Source organism: Canis lupus, chromosome 10 (assembly GCF_011100685.1).
Source record: "Canis lupus familiaris isolate Mischka breed German Shepherd chromosome 10, alternate assembly UU_Cfam_GSD_1.0, whole genome shotgun sequence".
NCBI lineage: Eukaryota > Metazoa > Chordata > Mammalia > Carnivora > Canidae > Canis > Canis lupus.
The window spans coordinates 51,850,470-51,862,800 of record NC_049231.1 but is presented as its reverse complement, the minus strand read 5'-3'; the positions used below and the strand labels follow the sequence as shown (position 1 = coordinate 51,862,800).

Sequence of the window (12,331 nt, the reverse complement as noted above, 5' to 3'; positions counted from 1 at the left end):
AATCCTTTTTGCTTTCTTTCCCAACTGTCATCTTCCCTTCTTTCTCTCCCTTTACACTTAAAAATAGTCTGAGTGGAATATGGGAGCCACAGAATCTTCAATAACAGAATAAAATCACGTTAGGGCATGCAGGTTGACGGCCACTCATACGTGAAGTGAAAAGTACTCCTACAGAGAATAGAGCCAAGAAGAAAACCATCCCTTCAATACATATTCCATTGCCCTTGATAATAACAGCATGAATAGTAGTCAGAACGCTGGGCTGGGAGTAGGTGAATAAGGTATGAGGAATCATTGCCAAGTTTTAAATCAAGAGATCCATAATTAGACCCATCATTGGGCCACACTTTGTGGTCAACACCATTCACTCTTATTAATGAGGACCCTCAGCCTTCCCTCTAGGGGATTAGATCTGGGGAGGAACTGGGAAGATGTGGGCATAGAAGGCATAGCCCTAGGGGGGAGGAATGGAAACTTTGACCAAATAGAGGGGCCAGGCTATGACTTTGACGCTGGAAGAAGCTAAAATCTATGCCATCAGTCATCAATCCAGCCTCTGCTTTGTGTCCTTTGCTCACTCTGAAGGGTTGAATAGTCAGTCCCCAGTCCCGCCTGGCTCCCCTACCAGTCTAGACAAAGCTGTAGGTGACCCATTCCAGCCACATCCTTTCATAAGAGGAGGTTACTGTTCTCAGCGCATTTGAGAAAAGAATTTGTATGCAGTTTGGAGGAACTGTGTCATTGTCAAAGTATCCTCCTTTATTACTCTGAAAAAAATATTTATATAATTCTACAGTGTGTAAAATTCTTTCACATCCACTGCCTTGCTGATCTCCCCCAGGAAGTTAAGAGGAAGAGTTGTCCATCTTAAGTCTTTTGACTTATTGCCAAGAGTGGGCTTTTCAAGAGTGGGCTTTTCTTCCTTCAGATGTGGCATATGGTGACCCTGGGAACCATATCAACTCTGCACTCCAGAGGCACTTCTACCAGCAATACTTCTATTCAGGGCTCAGACTGTGGCCCTTTGAAAAAGTTTCCATACTGATAAGGGATCTAAATTAGTTGGACCTCTAATCTGAAAGAGTCTATAATGGAAACAAAGCCCAGTAAAGCTTCCTTTTCCTTCCATGCTTATTTGTGTCTGAGCAGCAGTCATAAATGGCCTTACAATCCAGCAGCCAGGTAGAGGTGGATGGCAACGATTTCAGATACTCTTTGGGATGATGAACTACTTGCTTCAAGGCAAAGGAGAAACACAAAATGGATGAAGGAATCCAGAGGGAACCAGGAGGATTGAATAGTTGTTTATTTTCCTGAAGCCAGGATAAATGTTTATTATCACAGCCACCAAAGCAGGAAATTACAAGGGGTTAGGGGTAAGTTTCCATTTGACTTGAGCATCCTAATTGACACACACACACACACACACACACACACAGAAATGTTGTTCTGAAATTTTCAGCATTGATTCCATTTCATGCTCATCATTTGATGGCACAGAATTCAAGACAACTAGAAATCAACATTCTTCATCACTGCCTTCATACCTCACTGAGGAACCTAAAGTGGTTAGAAAAAAACTCATGAATAAAGAAATGTACTTTGACTAGAAGAATATACATCAAAGGATTCATCTGGGTGCATTTTTTAAGTCAATATTGTATTTGCAGGCTATATTTCTTTCTTTGCTGCTCTGCCTTCCTGGAGCTGACCTTTTGTGTATGAAAGATTATCTATTGATCTGTAAATAAGGTTTACACAATATTCTCTTGCCTTTGCATCCTGTCAATGTAATTCTCAGGCAGCTGGATGTTGCTCTTTACTTCTCAATAAGCCCTAATTCCATTTTAGCAAACCCTTCACACAGCTGGGTAGGGCCCCTCCCCAACTGACAACCATCTTCTACTCACAGGCAGGCTTGTTAGACCCTCCTTAGGATCCCTGTTAACAGCAGCCACACCATCTGCTTTCTCCAGCCAGGAATAATTCCAGGAGAGTCTTCATTAGAACTCACCTAAGCAACTCAGGCTGTTTCTTCCCCATCCCTCCCTTAAATCCCCCACTTTCTGTTCTGTATTCCTCCCTCATTTTATTTAGTAGGAGTAATGAAAATAGCTTCTCTGATTATAAAAGTTGAACCATATGTTGGACATCTCAAAGAACAGATACTAGGGACTCAGGCAGCAGCACAGAGTAGTATAGAAGTACATGGGCTCCAGAGCCACCTGTCTAGGCTTAGGTCTTGGCTCCTGCCCTTCCTAGTTGTGTGACCTTAAGGAATGGTTTTATTTCTCAATCTCAGTCTTCCTTTCTATAAGCCAGGAATAACATTAACCTGCATCTTTGTATTATATTAAAGAAGTCATTAAGAACAAAGACTGATGTTTAGGAAATTCTTAATAAGTGTTAGCAATTCTTATTAAATTCTTGACCCTGTTATTTACTAGCTAAGAGAGTCCACGTAAGTGACTTCATCTATCTTTGTTCCACAGTTCTCCCCTAGGCTTAAATTTAAAAAAAAACAAAGAAAGAAAGAAAATAAAGTAATATTTACCTTTTGAGATCATTGGCAAGGATTCATTTGAGATGCTGATGACAATAGTGATGATGGTGGGATATTCCGCCCCCATCAATATTCCTAACGTTTTTGAAAGCTTTTTTAACTTTTTCTTTCAGAAAGGATCCACTGACCAGTATTCAAATGTGGGAATACATAATTCTTGCTTCTCAAAGGAAAAAAGCATCCTTCTTACTGAACTTCTGATGTATCTAGAAAGGTCTTCCAAACAAGCAAAACTGCATTATCTTTCAGGGTTCTACTGGAGAGCTCCTAACTCTGCCTTTTAATGTTTATTTTCAATACTCGTTGTCCGCAATATCCCTTGCTGTCTCCATAAAAATTAATTCCAGTTCTTCACACCACCAGCTGGTCAACTAATGCTTCCCATTTTTATGTTGATTTACAATTTAACACCTTTTGTTATACTTTCTTGCATTTGAACCTCAGAGCAATCCATGAAGTAGGCCGAGTAGTAAAAGTCCATGCATTTTGTAGCAGTAAGCTGGCCTTGCCTATAGACCCTGATTACAGGGCTCTCCTGACAGGAATGTGCAATACCTCTATACCTCTATGAATTGGAATATTAGGGGTGTACAGCCAAGTTTGGCTCTCTTTTCTGATGGGAAAAGGACCATCTGAGGGTTCAGTTTTAGAAGTATGGCAGCCACATACATAGTGGAAAGGATTGGTTCCCCTTTTCTCCTCCATCACTTTGGATATGAATTGGCCAATAAATAAAAACTCATTCATTCAATCATTCAACAATCATTTACTGAAGTCCTACTATATTCTAGGCTTTGTAGCAGTTACTGGGTATACAAAGGATGGCAAGATAGATGAAGCCTCTGCCCTTATGAAACTTATATTCTAGTTGAAGAAACAATGCTGGATAATGTTAGGTGTTGTTAGTGGTATAAAGAAAGATAATGCAGGCCAAGTAGAGAGTAATAGTTTATAAAGGGGGTGGTTGAAAAAGAATGGAGGGCATGGCCTTGTGAGAAATATAGGAGACATCTATGGACAGCTCTCAAGCTGCTCAGTCTTTGGTGGAGAAAGGTTAGCTAGCATCCGTTAATCGCTGGGAGCAACACATCTGTAGAGCTGTGTGGTACTGGTCATAAATGAGAGGACTGACCCAATACTTTGGGCTGCAGTAATCAGAGCACTTAGCTGCAACTTAAGGGATAAATAAAATTTGGAAAGACAGAAAAGAGGGACTTCCTGTGGCAGGGAGGGGTGGGAAGAGATGAGCAAATGCATATAAGGTGAAAAGACCATGAAGTAGGCAGAGGAGGGGGAGAAACTAAGTCCCAACTCAAAAGAAGCTACACACTGAGGAGTAGAACTGCATTAGGATAGACTGGGTTTGGTAAGATTCGAAAAAAGAAATTAAAAGAGGGGAGTTCAGGCCTACTACTAAAGAGTAAGCTCTAAGATTTTGAGCAGCAGAGCAACAAGATGACAATTATTTGGTCTGTAGATTGGCCAGTAGGTACAGACTATACACTCAAGGGAGACCTACTAAGGGGCAGCTGCTATAATTCCAGGGTACAGTAATGGTGGCACCTGGAGGACTGGGGAGACGTGTTCAACAGGGGACACAGTTCTAAAAAGAATCATTGCTATGTGATTTACTTCTAGGTCAGACATGGACCCAAGTGAGGACAGTGATTTTTGCCCCTCAACCCTAATAACCCCCAAAGTCTTCCTTCCCCCATGCCTCGCCTAAGTACATCCCACATAGAACCATCCTGCATATGGGGCCAGAAGTCCTTTTACACAGGGGCTGGTGATTATTGGAAAGGAATTATTAGCTATCTCCCTGGCTGTCAGTGTTGTAAGGATCTAAGGATGTCGTCGTGACTACAAAAATGGGCACAATGGAAATTATACAGTTGCTTTTATCAGTTAGGTGTCTAGCTGAGGCAACTTTGCTGCCATTGTCAATGCTAGGAAAATAGGGTCAGATTTTTCTTCTGAAATGATGTTTAGGGTGAGGTTGCTGCCCGAGCATGGCAGCTCAAGGAGGGCAAGAACCTTCTCTTAACCGAAGGCCTGATCATCAAGAAGGTGAGGTTTTTATACTGCTCACCTCTTCTCCTCATTCCTCTAACCTGTTGACTGTGTTTTCTCCTACAAGCAGCTTGTCTTTTCCATCAGCAAGACTATTACTTGATCCATCAGTGTACATCAACATGTTTGGGTCGTGATGTTTTTCTTTCTAGAGGAATTTCCATTTTTGTAAGAGAGGCCTAGAGAAGGCAGTGTGAAACCCAAGAATTGATAATGATAGACTCCAGGTTTGGAGGTTTCTAGAGGGAGAGATAAGTCCCATGGGATCCACTCCAAAGCACTTAGGTAACCATACTCAATCCACTTGCAGAGTCTCTGAATTATATTTTCATAGTCTATACCTTCTTGTGAGATAAGCATGTCCTTACCTCATTAATTTTTAAATAAAGCCTGAATGTCATCACCAGAAGTCAGATGTAAAGACAAGTCTAGAGAGGGTTCACAGAGAAACAAGTCCCAGATGAGCTGCGTGAAGCTCCGTCCCTATTCTTCCTCAATGGTTCCCATTTCCCCCTGATAATGAGGACTGATCCTTTTAGGATCAGTTTCTTCATCCACAAAATGAAAATAATATGCTTCAAGAGGTTAAAAAGAAAAGAGGAAAATGGACTCTACATCCTCTAAGTCTCTTCTCTCAAGTGCTTAGTGTCTAAACTATATATTCACAAATCTGGGGCTTTCAGTGTCACTGCCGATCCGTAGTTCAGCATATTCAGATTCAGCATGAAGAACCTTGTATGGAAGGAGAAATTCTCTCTACCAGAAAGGAAAATACAGCATCCTGCCAAACACTGTATTTCCCAGATCAGGCTCCTCTTCCACACAGAATTCATGTAGACCTTTTAAATGCTGAGATCCTTTTGGTACGTTAAGAACTTAAACCAGCTATAGATTTACTCTTAAGTTAGTAACAGCAGAAACTCAACTCTTGGAACTAAAGGATGGCCATAGGATGCATCCCATAGGATGAAACCACTTCAGTCCCTCACGCATGAGCGCAGCCAGCCTCAGCAAAGGCCAGGAGACACCAGAAGTGGGGGTCAGCAGACAGCACCTGGCAGTCTCTGGAGCTGGCTTGGGAGGGCCAGATCCCTGGCAAGGGCTCCCTCAGGCACATGCAGGAGAGACAACTCCAATGGCAAACCTGAAGGGCATCAGGCAAGGCCCCACCTCCATAAAGAATGAACTGCTGCCTTATCTTCCACCACTGCAGTCTCAATGTTGGGAGGTTTAAAGAGTGTTTTTATCTTTTGCAGACTCTTCTAGATTTGCAATTATCCCTAAGGGAAGCCACACATTAAGAGATTAGAGCTAACACAGGAATCTCCCTAAGGATTGGGAGCAGCCCCTGGAAGCCGGGAAATGCAGAGGACACTGGGCAGGGCAGGCAGGACAAGAACAGGAGGGAGGACGACACAAGAGAAGTCTAGTTATGAGATTCTGTGCTACTCTCAAGGTGGGGACCAGGTTGTCCTCATAGCTAAATCCCCAGATCAGGGCACAAAAAATGCACTCAACTCTGCATTTTTTTCTTTTAGAGGATGCTTGCTGTGCAGGTCTCATGCACCTGGTTTTTATCTCCCTCTAATCCTTGTTGAGGGACCCATTTTTTCCTTACTGCTCTCATTTACCTCATCTTTCTCTTTCACAATGTGTGTTCATAGGTTGTCAGCTAAGAACAAAAACATGCAAACACAGGCATGTTCTAGCAGAATGGCCCTGCTCCCAAACTCTTGACATGTCCCTCTGGTAAGATGTCCTCCCCAGGCATGAGTACAGAAGCAATGCAGCCCAGAGGACTCACCAGCCAGCAAGCAGATCAAGTGGCTCAGGGCTGGGAGCAATGAAGTGATGTGAGAGGTCACCATCTGATTCTGGTGTCAGAAAATCCAGAGTAAGGGCTGTGTTTAATTAATCTCTGGGCACCCACAGGGCACACAGGGTTTGCACATAGTAGGCCCTTAATGAAAATGCAGGTCTGAGTTTTAAACTGTCTGTATGGATAATGGAAGGGAAGCAGCTGCTGTTTTCAGAGGAATGTATTAGGACATTCCAGAGTGTGAACCCTGAAGTGACAAATGCTCTAAGGAAGAATATTTTCATCTCCAGTAGACATTACAAAAATGTTCTACTGTGGTTTAATCATGCGTTTACCCATTGCAAACACCCTGCAAAAAATGTTGCATTCAAGTAGTGGGGAGCTCCTCCTTTACCAGTCTGGGTTTTAAAGATAGCGGTGCAAGGAAGAGAGCAGGATATTTGGTGGACTGCAGGGAAGAAATCAGGTGAGCCTCCTAATAAAGATCACCCATCAAGGTCGCTCTGGACAAGGAACAAACCACAGGAGCCAAGTGAACACAGATTCACTTGCCAAGACACCAAGAAGAGCCACAGACCCATGTTCCAGCCTGGGTCCTGCCAGTGAGAACCTGTAAGCAAGCAACCAGACCCTTCTGAGCCTTAAACACAAGGAAGAGCAAAACAATGTTCCTCTCTCTGTCTAAAAGCTGTTGAGAAGAAGGAAAAGAAAGGGAGAAGATGAAACAGGGTATAGGATTGCTTTTAAAGCTTAAAGCAGCAACAAGAGCAAGACTTGCTTACTTGAAGAGGCCCTTATGGACGGTATGGGGGTGGGTAACAGGAATCCTAACTTAAAAAGCGCTTGCACTTGGTATTAAATAATACAGTCTTACAAAAGCCCTGTGAGATATTTTGATAGTTCCATTTTACGGGTCGTAAATTTGAGGTTCACAGATGATGACTGAATTGCCAAAACTCACAAAATGGGATTACAAAATGATAGGGGGACACAAGAAATAGGGATAGTGATACTTATTGAACACCTATTCATCTCATCTTCCCACCTCTCAAAAATAGTATGCATGGATTTTTCCCAATTTACAAATGAGGATTTCAAAACTCAGAGATTAGGTACTTGATAGAACAGAAGCCAGGAATGTCTGACTCCAGCCCAGTTCATCCCACTTTCTGGCACACCACGGCGGGGAAGGTGTAGAGCATGGATGAAGCCAACAGAACATACTCAGTGTTCTGAGCACAACACTGACACCTTATTAATGTTTGCCATTTGGAACTTGTGATCATCTACTCAGGCTAAGTTGAAGTGTACCTAAGAAATAGCTTCCTAAATAATTAATGTTAGAAATGAGTTGCAAGGAAGGGTGCAAACTGTTTAAAATATTAACTCTTTTGCGACTCCCCTATGCATTTTAATAGTAACTGCTTGCCACAAATCGGTAGTTTGAATAAAATTATTCTTACATTGGCATCTAAGAAGGTCCCAAAAGCTTTTCATTTGGCAATGCTTTGTTGGCAGTGAATCTAACCTAGAGAGATCTTTAGATTTTAAAAGTCCTCATGTAGCCAATGTGCTATAGTGGAAAGAACATCACAGTAAAGGCAAAGGAGCCAGAGTGCCATGTTCACCTGCCATTTCTTCTGCTTTCTAGCAGACAAGTCGAGGAAACAACTTTTGAAAGTTTCAGTTATCTATAGAATGTAGCTAATAAGACTACCTTTTTTTTCTAGAGTGTGGGCAGGACTAAAGGACTTCAATACAGGAAGGCCTTTACAACGTTGCCTAACACTTATTAAGGTAGTTGCTAAGTTTTAACCACGATTCTTTCTGGTTTGAATCTAGAAATACGAGTGTTTTTGGTCTTTTGGGGGTTTCTCGGAGGAGGATTGTTTTTGTTTGTTTGTTTGTTTGTTTGTTTTTTAAGTGATGACTTTTTCTTGTAATTTTTTTTTAAAGATTTTGTTTATTTATTCATGAGACACAGAGAGAGAGAGAGAGAGACAGACCGAGAGACAGAGACACGGGCAGAGGGAGAAGCAGGCTCCATGCAGGGAGCCTGATGTGGGACTCGATCTCGGGTTTCCAGGACCAGGCCATGGGCTGAAGGCGGCGCTAAACTGCTGAGCCACCAGGGCTGCCCTTGTTTCTTTTTTATACTGTGAGCGCTGCCTCCCTTATCTCTAAGACAAGAATCATAATTATGCTCATCTCAGAAACTCACTGTCAAGTCAAACGAGATAACATGCATTAGCTTTGTCAATCATATATGCTACATAAGTATAAGGCAAAGATCTTTTCCAGTCCGTCCTCTGAGAGAAGTCTGGGTCAGAACTGTGACTGCATAACCCGCCCTTAGGACTTCTGTTACTTCCCAAATAGCAGTCCTCTGGTCTATTGCTACTTTAGCCAGCCTCTCACTTGGCCCAAGTCAGAAACTGGTCACTATGTCCTCCAAGTAGGAGGAGACTGCTAAGAAACCTGCAACATGGTCTTCAAGTCATTTTCTCAACCTACGTGAAGCAGCAGGCAACGTCCACAGTTCCTCATAGAGAGGGCTGGGAAGGGTATATTCACAATCATCCCCAGAAACCCTTCTCATAAGATCTCTACAGCATTTTCCTGTTCAATTTTCATGAGAAGCTAAGAACCAAGCAACCAGAATGTAGCATCTCTCATCCCTTGGTATCTCAGGCAAAACCAGCTTGGATATCCTCTTACACTGAAATATGCCCTTACCACGGATACAAAGCTCTAAATTAAAACTACAAATAACATCAACAGTGAGAGCTAGCTGCACATTAGCCTGTCATAAACTTTAATTTTTTACATGCAGGCCTGTTTTGTCTAATATTTATCTTCAGTTTAGTTCCCTTGATTCAGTTTGCCACTAGACCACATGATTTCTTTCTATCCAGATATGGTTATGTGTAAAGGTCAATTGTTGAGCTGAGAGCAAGAATCTTATTCTGGGGCTAACATATTCTAAACAATTGCAGAAGAGTTATTCAGTCTCTTACCCTACCTCGCAAGGTGATAATCTAAAGAGGGCACCCTCAGAGCTCTAAAGATGGAAGCAGAAAGTGAGCCAAACTTCACTAGACACAATGATCCCTCGTTGGGTTCAGCTAACTTGCTAGAGTGGCTTATCAAACTCAGAGAAACATTTTTCTTACTAGATTACCAGCTTATTAGAAAGAAATAGAACTCAGGAGATGCATAGGGCAAGGGTAAGGAAAAGATTCAAAGCTTATATGCCCACCACTCTCCCCAAATCTCCACATGTTCACCAACCCAGAAGTTCTGCACAAGGAGGGGGGACAAGCATGAAATATTTATTATAAATTACAGTCACACCACTCATGAAGAAACCCTTCCGGGCATTTAGTTGGACACCTCTACAGAGGTAAAGAACCAAGTGTTTAGTGATACAGTCCATTCATTCCTCTGTGGGTAACTTTCATAATGAATGACTATCAGTCATTATGCTAAGCCTGATAATGTTAACAGCACAAACTTTTAGAGTCAGAAAGATGTGAATTCAACCTTTCGCTCTGCCTTCCTTATGTGCGGCTTTGTGAAACTTACTGGAGCTCTATCAGCTGAGCCTCCTCCGTTCTGATATGAGGATGGTAATGATACCTGTCTCCTAAGGTAGAAAAGAGGAATAAATAAAACAATCGATGTTAAGTGCTTAGTGTGGTGCCTGGTGCATAGGAAATGTTCAATAAATGTTGACCATTATGATTATTAATCCTATACCTATGTAGAGCAACACAACACAAATCTATTACCATTTCCACCTGACAGCCCTTCAGAATTACAGGCTTCTCTTCCCAAGCAAAATATCCTATACATTGGACAATATGGTCTTGATTCTTCACCCCATCGGGGAGAAAATAAAAAGCAAGGACACATCCTTATTGCCTTAATGTGTACATTACTAAATATACACAAAAAATACTTTAGATCATGAAACAAAGATGAATAAATGACATGCTTTTATATTTACATCTTGTCTCATTGCATAACATTTTATATGGCACAAAAAGCCTATCTGCTCTAATTATAATAAAAATATTTGAGAGAAAGCAATGTCATAGGATGTGCTTCGTTATTTTTTAATCTTTAGTTTAACACTGGAAAAACAGCGTCAGTGGCTGTTAAATCTGATAACAAATATCATGAAAAAAAGTAGATCGCATGGAAGACAAGTCTATAGCTACACTCCCTGAGTCATCATACTCAGTGGTTCAACCCTACACTTTTACACTAATGTGTTTATGAAATTCAGCTAGTAAATTTTCTTTCCTACTGTCAATCAGATGTTCCTACGAACTACCTGGAAGATATTGCAGTTTTATACTTTCAGTGAGTGTGCTCAAAATCCAATGAAAAAACTCAAACAGGTTAGAAAGTTGTATTTCCATTTTTTTAAATGTGTAATATGAGAGTTTTCATGAATGATGACAGGCATTATTTTCAATAATAAATTAACTATTTCTATTCTTTTCTTCTAAATGGTCTCTACATATCATAGATTTCTTTCAAATGCATTGTTTTCCTCCTCATTATTAATACATCACCTTTCCCTTAGAGAGACAAATCAAATGTCTCTAATTTAAAAAATTATCTGCTCTGTATCATTATTTCTGAAGTCATTTGTTATCACAGAAAATAGCAACCAATTTGGATCACTTGTATTTTGGTTAAAAATGTCTAAGCCTTCAATTTTGTCAACTCTTCTCGGTAATTTTCCTTGAGATGACCAACAAACCTCTAGATAATAATATAATCAGGACCCAGAAACTAAACTGAACCAGAAAGGCAAGAAGATTGACTCAGGCACATTTACCATAAGTAGCCAAAGGAATTTAGAGAAAGGGGGCAAGAAGAATCTGGGAAATTAGCTGTGGCTTTCTGGTGTTGCAAAAGAGCACAAGGAGCCTTGGGCAGCAGATAACAGATGAGCCTGCTCTGGTGTCATGGACATCCCATAGGGACAACATTGTCCCACAGGGACAACACTGATCTGGCTGGATGTGCAAATGGCATTTCAGTACCCAAGAGAACTAGAAAAAAGCAAGACATGGTCCAGGTCCTAGGGGAACTTGGAAATCATGCAGGGTCTCCATTCAACTGGAATACAAGGCTGGAGCAAGACCAAGAATGGTCCCTGAACACAGTGCTAAACTTTCCTGTAGGTATATCTTATCATTTCCCTGGGTACAAGAGGAAGGATCAGAGTCCTAGAGACTCCAACTAATGCTCTTAAGGCCACACATCTTAAAAAGTGTTATAGGCAAGACTGGAATCCAGATCCTCTAGCATTGGAGATGCTAGTTTCAAAACCTTTGCTCTATGCCCTAAGAATAGGACCAGAGCCTGATTATTAAGGTCAAAACAGAATATACAGCCACATTAACAGGGCTGAGCTCTTTAAAATCATGCAGTTGGGCTCATTAAATTCCCCCCTTATTGCTAAGGAGTCTATTTTCCATTGAGGTGAGCTTACGCTGAATATGAGTTAAATGGACCCGGTTTCAAAGGTATGAGATGAGAGAGGCGGGAAACTAGGCTTTCTCTGTCTCATGTAATTCCTTACACAAAGTCATTGTACAGAGAAACTGAGGCTCTAAAAAATCAAGTGAGTTATTCAGTATCATCCAGCTGGTAAGAGGAAAGGCATGCAAGCCCAGGATATGTAATCTTAAGTACAAATCCCTTTTCATTGTACCACAACTTCTTACACACTGCCATCTAACTCCAAGATGGTGGGATTCTACATCTTAACCAATCTTTATTTAGTGATTCAGAGTACACATTAGCTAGCATCTCATATAGTGCTGACGTATGTAAAGATACAAATTCCCAATTGGTAA

At 41.3% G+C, this 12,331-nt stretch overlaps 1 protein-coding gene and 1 long non-coding RNA gene across 9 annotated transcripts in view; one reads left to right on the top strand and one right to left on the bottom strand.

Moving 5' to 3' along the window:
* Positions 1-12,331, top strand: part of FSHR (follicle stimulating hormone receptor) — a 172,949-nt gene that overhangs the window by 123,446 nt on the left and 37,172 nt on the right. The window lies entirely within an intron of this gene.
* The window catches only part of LOC111097748, a 101,904-nt gene continuing 99,352 nt past the window's right edge, over positions 9,780-12,331 (bottom strand). For both annotated transcript variants that reach the window (XR_005365969.1, XR_005365971.1), the window contains one exon: positions 9,780-10,098. This is a non-coding gene — a long non-coding RNA (uncharacterized LOC111097748). The remainder of the gene's footprint in view (positions 10,099-12,331) is intronic.